This window comes from Phragmites australis, chromosome 23 (genome assembly GCF_958298935.1).
Source record: "Phragmites australis chromosome 23, lpPhrAust1.1, whole genome shotgun sequence".
In the NCBI taxonomy this organism is placed as follows: domain Eukaryota; kingdom Viridiplantae; phylum Streptophyta; class Magnoliopsida; order Poales; family Poaceae; genus Phragmites; species Phragmites australis.
Genome location: NC_084943.1, coordinates 18,701,825 through 18,709,110, shown reverse-complemented (window position 1 = coordinate 18,709,110; position 7,286 = coordinate 18,701,825). Strand labels below are relative to the sequence as shown.

The window sequence follows — 7,286 nt, the reverse complement described above, 5'->3', positions numbered from 1 at the left end:
AACTTTCATTTTTGAAACGGTGTGTGTAATTACGTACTGTCTTTTCTGGCTCGATTTGGAGTTTATATATCAAACCCCGCTAGAACTAGACCCTATGTAATCTGGTAAAGGACACATTTTGGATACAGGAATATGAATATATATGTCAATTTCGTGTCAACTCCAGATGTGCCTAGCTACTGCTATCCGATAGATTGAAAGCAAGCACAATCAAGATTCTGAAGAGATAGAAAATAATCTACCGACGAAATTAATTGAAGAGAAAAAAGGGAGTGATAAGGAAAGAATCAATTGATACGATTTGGCCGTGTCGTTAGCTCGTCATTGCAAGGGTGCCGAGGCCACCTGTGCAATGTGCAAATCACATTCACAAGTGCCGGTCGGATATAGATCGATTTGGTCGATTAATCTCAGAGGATAATTTAGAATAAAATGTTTCAGATAATCTCATTTTTTGTCATCTCCTAGAACACCATCAAAATTCGTACACACTATGTTTGATCAGTTTCTTAGAATATTAGTTATATAAAGAATGGTATTAGTAGATAATTAAGTTTCTAAAAACTAGCACAAAATTAAGAGAGATGCGATCAAGGTGTGCTAAGAGACAATTTCAAAAGTTTCCATGACCTTGTTAGGAGCCACTAAACCCACCGGTTCCTTAAGGCCACTTATTTTTCTTCATGCAGCAACGTTTAAATTTCAGTAACACTTAACTAGCAATTAGAGTCCAAAACAACAAAATCAACTCAAATTCCTTCCGCTATCATCAGAATCACTTGATCGGGTACCCAGCGGGATTTCTGCCAGTTCCCGGTGGTAATCGGCGGAAGGAAATTCTATGAGATTCGGTCTCACAGAAAGGCTATTTTCTTGTGTATGTCACGTGTCTCCTCATTTCTCTCAATTGCATATGACAGCTATTGAATCAGGAAAGAACGGTATAGATCAGAGTCTCATAAAAGTCTTTTAATGAAGGATCTCATAGAATTTTATTCCATAATAGTGGGTCACCGCTGGGATTTGATCCCTGAATTGTGATACCTTAGATGTTCTTCCCATTTGACAAATGATACATGTGAATTAAAGAGTGTTAGAGAACGTACAACTGCAGTGCGGGTTGGATTGCGATGGCCGGAATCCATAGCAGCAAGGATAATGTACCGGACGTGACTACGTGTCGCAGATGCTCAATCTGATGGGATTTTAACCTCTGGAATCTCATCACCTGATGTCTGCTGATATTATTCTCGAGTCAATAGGAAAAGGAATTTCATCATGAAACTCTAAGGCAGATTGGTTCTCTTTTTACATCTCTTTGGTTACGCAAGTGGAGCTGCCAAACAATCGACAGTTACGGCCTGTCTGAAACATAGGAATTCTGCAGGAATATCAGAGTCGTGAAAGTTTCCCCATTCCAAACGGGAATTACATTTTTTTCTTTTTGTCTCTCAGTTAAATCAGACAGACCTCATCAGAATGAGCTGTTAGTATAGAGTTATAAGGATGCACAATCGTATCGACTATAATTCTGAAAGTTGTATTTACTGGCACAGCAAATTGCAGTGATGAAATTTCCTGCATTCTCCACCTGCCACAGGCCACAGTGCACGCCTACCTCAGCCTGAAAAACACCACAGACGCCGCTACTCCCAACACAACTCTACAGAAAATGCGTGTGTCATAGCAAGAACTGTGCCGAAGAAGATGGGGAATACCAGTATGGTACGGCCAATGCTTCGTCATACGACACATGGAACCGATTCTGACCTGATCAAGCCGGTTTCTAAGGAACAAGGGATCGATCACCTCAGGTTTCAGAATAGCATCCAAATAGCCAGCCCTCATCACCTCACTGACCGGCCTTATCTGTGGCACGGAATCTGACCAACTTGCCCGCGGCTTTTCTCAGCAGATTGAGCTGCTTCTGCTTGTAAACCAGCCTGACCTTATCTGATATGAGGCGTTGCGATGCCACGATCCGACGGTGCAATCTTGCTTTTTCATACCCTCACTGAATCCTTCCCTACAAAACTCTTCTACGAGCTAAAGCTAGGAAGGTTAGAGCAAAAAGATGTCGTGGCACAGTTGCTATCTACCTGTATGATGCTGCAGGCATATGAAGAAAGTCAGATATTATCTGATCTTTTCCCTTCTTTTTTTCATTTTTTTCATACATGACGCAAACACTCAGCGCAAGCACGGAAGAATGAATATTTGGATAGAGATATCCTTATCCCCTATATCTGCCTTGATACTTCACCTGGAAAAGAAAGGGAGAGAGAGAAAGCTAGTGTTCTGTAGAGCAATCTCCATTGCTCCAGAATCCTTTCGATTCTTTTCAGTGTTTGCTTAGTTCTTGACTCCTCAACTTCTCAAGGGGCACTCATGGCTCCTGCAACAAGGACGTTTGCATTCGTGGCTCCTGCAAGAAGGATGCTAGCTTAGCTCTTAACAGTTTAAATCCTTCTGTGCATCATTTCAAGTATAGAAAATTCCAAAGTTTACAAGAATGAAAGTAGGCATAGCTTGATTCATTGCCGGTTCAGTCCACTGCAATTTGTTCAACTATAGTTATAACAAATTGTCAGACATAACAATTCAACTTTTATTTAGAATGATTTCTCTGGTGTTTTCATCTTTTATACAGAAATATAGACGTGAGGGTACGTTTCAACATTGTACTCACGATTCTTTATCATGTGCTTCACAAGACCTAACCTACATGGATACACTGTTGCTATATGCCTTAAAGTTCATGATGTGCCAACACCTACGAGAATCTTATGCCTTGGTCTGTGCCATTCCCATTTGTGCAAGTGGTCTAAGTACCTATGAAGTTTATTTTTCCACAGGCATGGGCACATAACTCAGGCTCAAACCAAAACCAAACTAGCTTTAGCGGGCTCAGATCCTAAAGCCGTCTCCAACAGATACTCTAAAAATTCATCTTCTATAATACTATTACAGTATCTCCTAACACTATTACAGTATCTCCTATTTTTTTCATCTCCAACAGCTACTCTATTTCCTACATTTTATTACTCTCTTTCTCTCTTCGGGCCCACACGCATACGCTGGCTACAGTGATACAGAAGCCGGTTTTCCTCCCAAATTTGCCGGCTATCCCTGTAGAGGTGGATACGAGAGCTGTTGGAGGCATTTGCTGCTGCTCGCGGTCGGCAAAAGTACAAAAACGCGTCGCTACAGTAATCTACAGGAAGGAAACCGATTCGGTTGGAGAAGGCCTAACATATCAAAGCCTATCCATTTTAGTAATTAAAATTCCAATTTGAACATGGCAATTGGTACCAGTTGACGTCTATGACTCTATCCTACCTATGCGATGAGATCTATGCGACTATGACTCTATCATCCTTTCATCTTAACTTTCAGAGAATCCTCTTTTGATGAGCTGTGTTGATTTGGATGCTTCTTTCTTTCCTTTGTTCTTTCAAGATGCACAATGTTTTCAGCGAAAGAAGCGTGATATTTTCAGAGCCACATTTTGTTCAAAAAAGGATTGCATCGTTCGGTGTTCAAACGCATAGCCAATAGTCTGACACAGAAGCATGCGACTGCAAGGATGAAGTGGAAGGTACTGTGTTACATGGACACGGGTGCGGGTGTCGGAATCCGACTTGTGTCGGGGTGTCCGATTCAGCAAAAAAAATTGGGACACGCCAAATACCATTTGGAATCCGACACGGGTGTCGGAATCCGACACGGATACGCGAGTGTCCGACTCGGCAAAAAAAAATTAGACACGGGTGTCCGGTAACACAGGGAAGGTACAGAGAATATGGGGAAAAAACTATACAGCAATAACACAGACCGAACTGAGGCATTCAAATCCATGAAACTTAATAGAGTGACCATGAACTCTCCAGATACGATTTGTACTTGGGCAAATGGCCTAATCTCAGAGTTGATACCACTATATTTTGCACAGAATTGCCATTATGCACACCCTTATCAGCGGTGTCGTGACACTAGAATAATATGCAAGATTGTACGATAGTTGACACTGAAAGGAGGATGGGTACCTGACGGATTGATTCCATGACGAATTGTATACAGCGATGCCTCGGAAGGATGATGGTTCCCTCAGCATCGAGCATGTTGCTGTACATCAAAGTAGCGATATATCATTCTGTCAAAGGATCCTCTAGGATCAACGTGTTGCATGGTGCCACAGTAATAGAGATGGCCACCGGTGCATATTTCTTGACTTCATCCGTATACCACTCTTTTTAAAAGCACAGAAAGATAAGCAACACGGTGAGAGATATGGTTTTCTGCAGAAAAGATATGCACGATGTACGGAATGAAGGATGCATAGTTGCGTACCTCTTGCAAGTTGGGTGGTCCTCTCAGCACATATTTCTTCTATTTTTTCAGTAACTGTGGTCCTCATTAAGGCATCTGAAATGCAAAGTGCTCTTACATGGCCACATGGGTGCTCAAAGAGAGATAATGTAGCCATATAAGCGCCCTCTTCCTTCTCTAATGCAACCATCTCTAAAACCTAAGTATGTGCTATGATGGATTGGCGTGCTATCTATCAATTCGATGTGCCTCCTTAAGCATGTTAAGCACCAGAGGCCACCTTAAGCAGCGATGCTACAAAATAAGCACCTCATCTCTCGCAAGAAAAAGTAGTCTTCTTCTGCTAACATAAAGTATAATTAAGCCGACATGAACACATGCACATGAAAGGAATTAAAACAATCGACAAATCAAATTTGGTGTGTGACTTTCTTGGTTTAGGCATGGGTTTAGTAAACTTCAATCAAGATTGAGACAGCCACCGACCTCTTCTGTAAATGATCCCATGTCTGTACTCTATCTGCAGAGACAAGGAAAGAGTTATGGTGAAAATTTCAGATCCATTCTATTGTGCTATGCTACAACCTTGGCAATGCAGGACATCAACAGCAGGTTCAGAAAAAAAGAAAGAAAGAAAGAAAAAGAATCAATACAAAAACGCCAGGACAAATACTGATATAGATTCAACATGCACAAATCATTTTCTGAGACACTATCAGTACGCGCAATCTATTGGCCAGAGCAGTGGAGCTTGACATTTGGTGCATGCACGGATCATCAAGCAAAAAGGGGATTCGCCAGAAAAAGAATCAGGCAGCAGGGCACAGGTGCGCGACTGCAGAAACGACAAGCATGCATCCCGTTTCCTCCTTACCAGTCACCAAACCATTTTTTCTCCTCGGTGTACCGAAGAGGCAGGCAGGCAAAGCAGATCAGCAGCCCGGTACCGTGGCATGAACGCATGATCAACCGGACGAATCGCAACCAGCCATGGGACTACGGGAGTGCTAAGAGCTTCGCGGTGGGGGACCAAGAAACGGCCGGGCCGGATCTTGGCAATGGCAGGGTCGGGATTCCGGCAAAGCTGCGGCACGGCACTGGCGTACGAACGAACAAAAGAACGAAGAACGGTGGAGTGCGCACGTACCGGGGTGAGGACGGCTTCGGCGTGCGGTGACGGGTGCCGGAGGCGAGGACGGCGGCGGCGGAGAGCCGAAGTGAGGGTGGCAGAATCGCACGGTGGCACCTGAGGAAGCGCGTATTTGCCTGGAGAGGACACAACCACCGAGACTGTGGAAGATCAGGCCGTCCATCTCCGAACGAATGGTGATTGATCGTTGATCGGAGAGTTGCCCCGGGTGAAATCTGCGGTACAGGGCAGGCCTCCATCGATCGCGTCCGTCCATCCTCCGGCGAATGGCTTGGATGGATCACGGGAGAAGTTGATAACGTTTACTGGGCCCATCTGTCATGGACAGAGATGGTTGTCGGCTGCAGAGGGAGCCTTGTTTTTCTTCAAAAATTATATCCCCTCCAGTTTTAAATATACGACATTTTAACCAAATCCAGTTAAAACTTTGATGGTCAATAGTTTAAAAAAATTATTTTGAAAATTTAAAAATATAATATTATAAAAATATTTTTCAAGATAGGTCTACATGTGTGATTTTTATGTTTCAAAGTAAATATTTTAGAAGCTATTGATGTTCAAAATTTTAAAAATTTGATCAAATTTTAATCAAAACGTCATATATTTAAAACCGAATAAAATATTAAATATAATGACCGTGGTTACATCCCTGTTTTAAATAAAAGACTCTTGATATTAACTAAATTACAGATACACATGTACCAAATCTTATCTCCCCACCATAAGAACGATCTACTAAAACAAAACGAAGAGACTTCAAACCTTGTCCGGAGCAACAGTGGACACGGCGACGAGATGCATCACCTCTTTCCACCATGGACATGCCACCTAAGACATAGTGTGGACACATACAGTGTTGCATCCAGAGCAAAGGTCTGACTACGTAAGTTCATTCAAAAAATCTAAATTAATTTTGTTAAAATTTGACTATAGTTAGTGATCAATTAATAAATATGTGTTTTTATTAAAATGACATGTCCTTTGACGAAGAGACTTCATACTTTTTTAAGACTTCATACCTTTTTTATTTATCCATCGGAGAGAGATATGTCTCTCAAATGACACCCCTCCAATCATATATACATATGTAAATGGTTCATTCTAAAGATCCAGGGCAAAGGTCTGTAAGACTAAGTAAGTTCATTCAAAAAATCTAAATTAATTTTATTAGAATTTAATTACAGTTAGTGATCAATTAGAAAATATGTTTCTTTTACCAAAGGGACATGTCCTTTGGTGAAGAGACTTCATACTCTTTCATTGTGTCCATTGGAGAGAGACATGTCTCTTTAATTATACCCTTTCATCATGTATACAGATGTAAACAATTCATTGAATCAATACATGAATTTCATTCTCTCTACATTGCAATCATACTCGCAATACGTTATCAAGCATTTTGTTCTACCTCTAATCGGTCAGTCAAGAACATAGGCACGAAGGCCTCGATCAACAGAGGAATCTACACGTACACATCGGCATCAACATAGAAGAAATCGACCAACGTACCAAAGGAGAACGTCTCCAACTCCAACAAATCCAGAATGACGACCCAGCGGCAGTGCAGATCACCGACTCTCCTCGCCGGTGAGGCTTTTTCGGCGCCCTTCTCCTCAAAGAGGCGGCGGACAACATCTCTCCATGATGGATCATCTTCACACGGAGACAATATGACGCCTTCTTCTCGCGACCAGAAGACGACACCCTCTAGGTCCTCTCGGCGCGCAGATCAGGTGATGACGGCACCACATGCCAATGGCACTTTCGCATTTGCACCCCTTCACCGCGGCTGCAACGGCACCGCGAT

At 42.3% G+C, this 7,286-nt stretch overlaps 1 long non-coding RNA gene across 1 annotated transcript; it reads right to left on the bottom strand.

Annotated features, from left to right (window-relative positions):
* Positions 1 to 1,395: 1,395 nt before the first annotated feature.
* Positions 1,396 to 5,629, bottom strand: LOC133906403 (uncharacterized). The gene is made up of 5 exons (XR_009907769.1): positions 5,477 to 5,629; positions 4,816 to 4,849; positions 4,351 to 4,669; positions 4,047 to 4,249; positions 1,396 to 2,425 (listed from the first exon to the last, which is right to left on the bottom strand). It is a non-coding gene; the product is annotated as an uncharacterized LOC133906403 (long non-coding RNA).
* Positions 5,630 to 7,286: the final 1,657 nt, after the last annotated feature.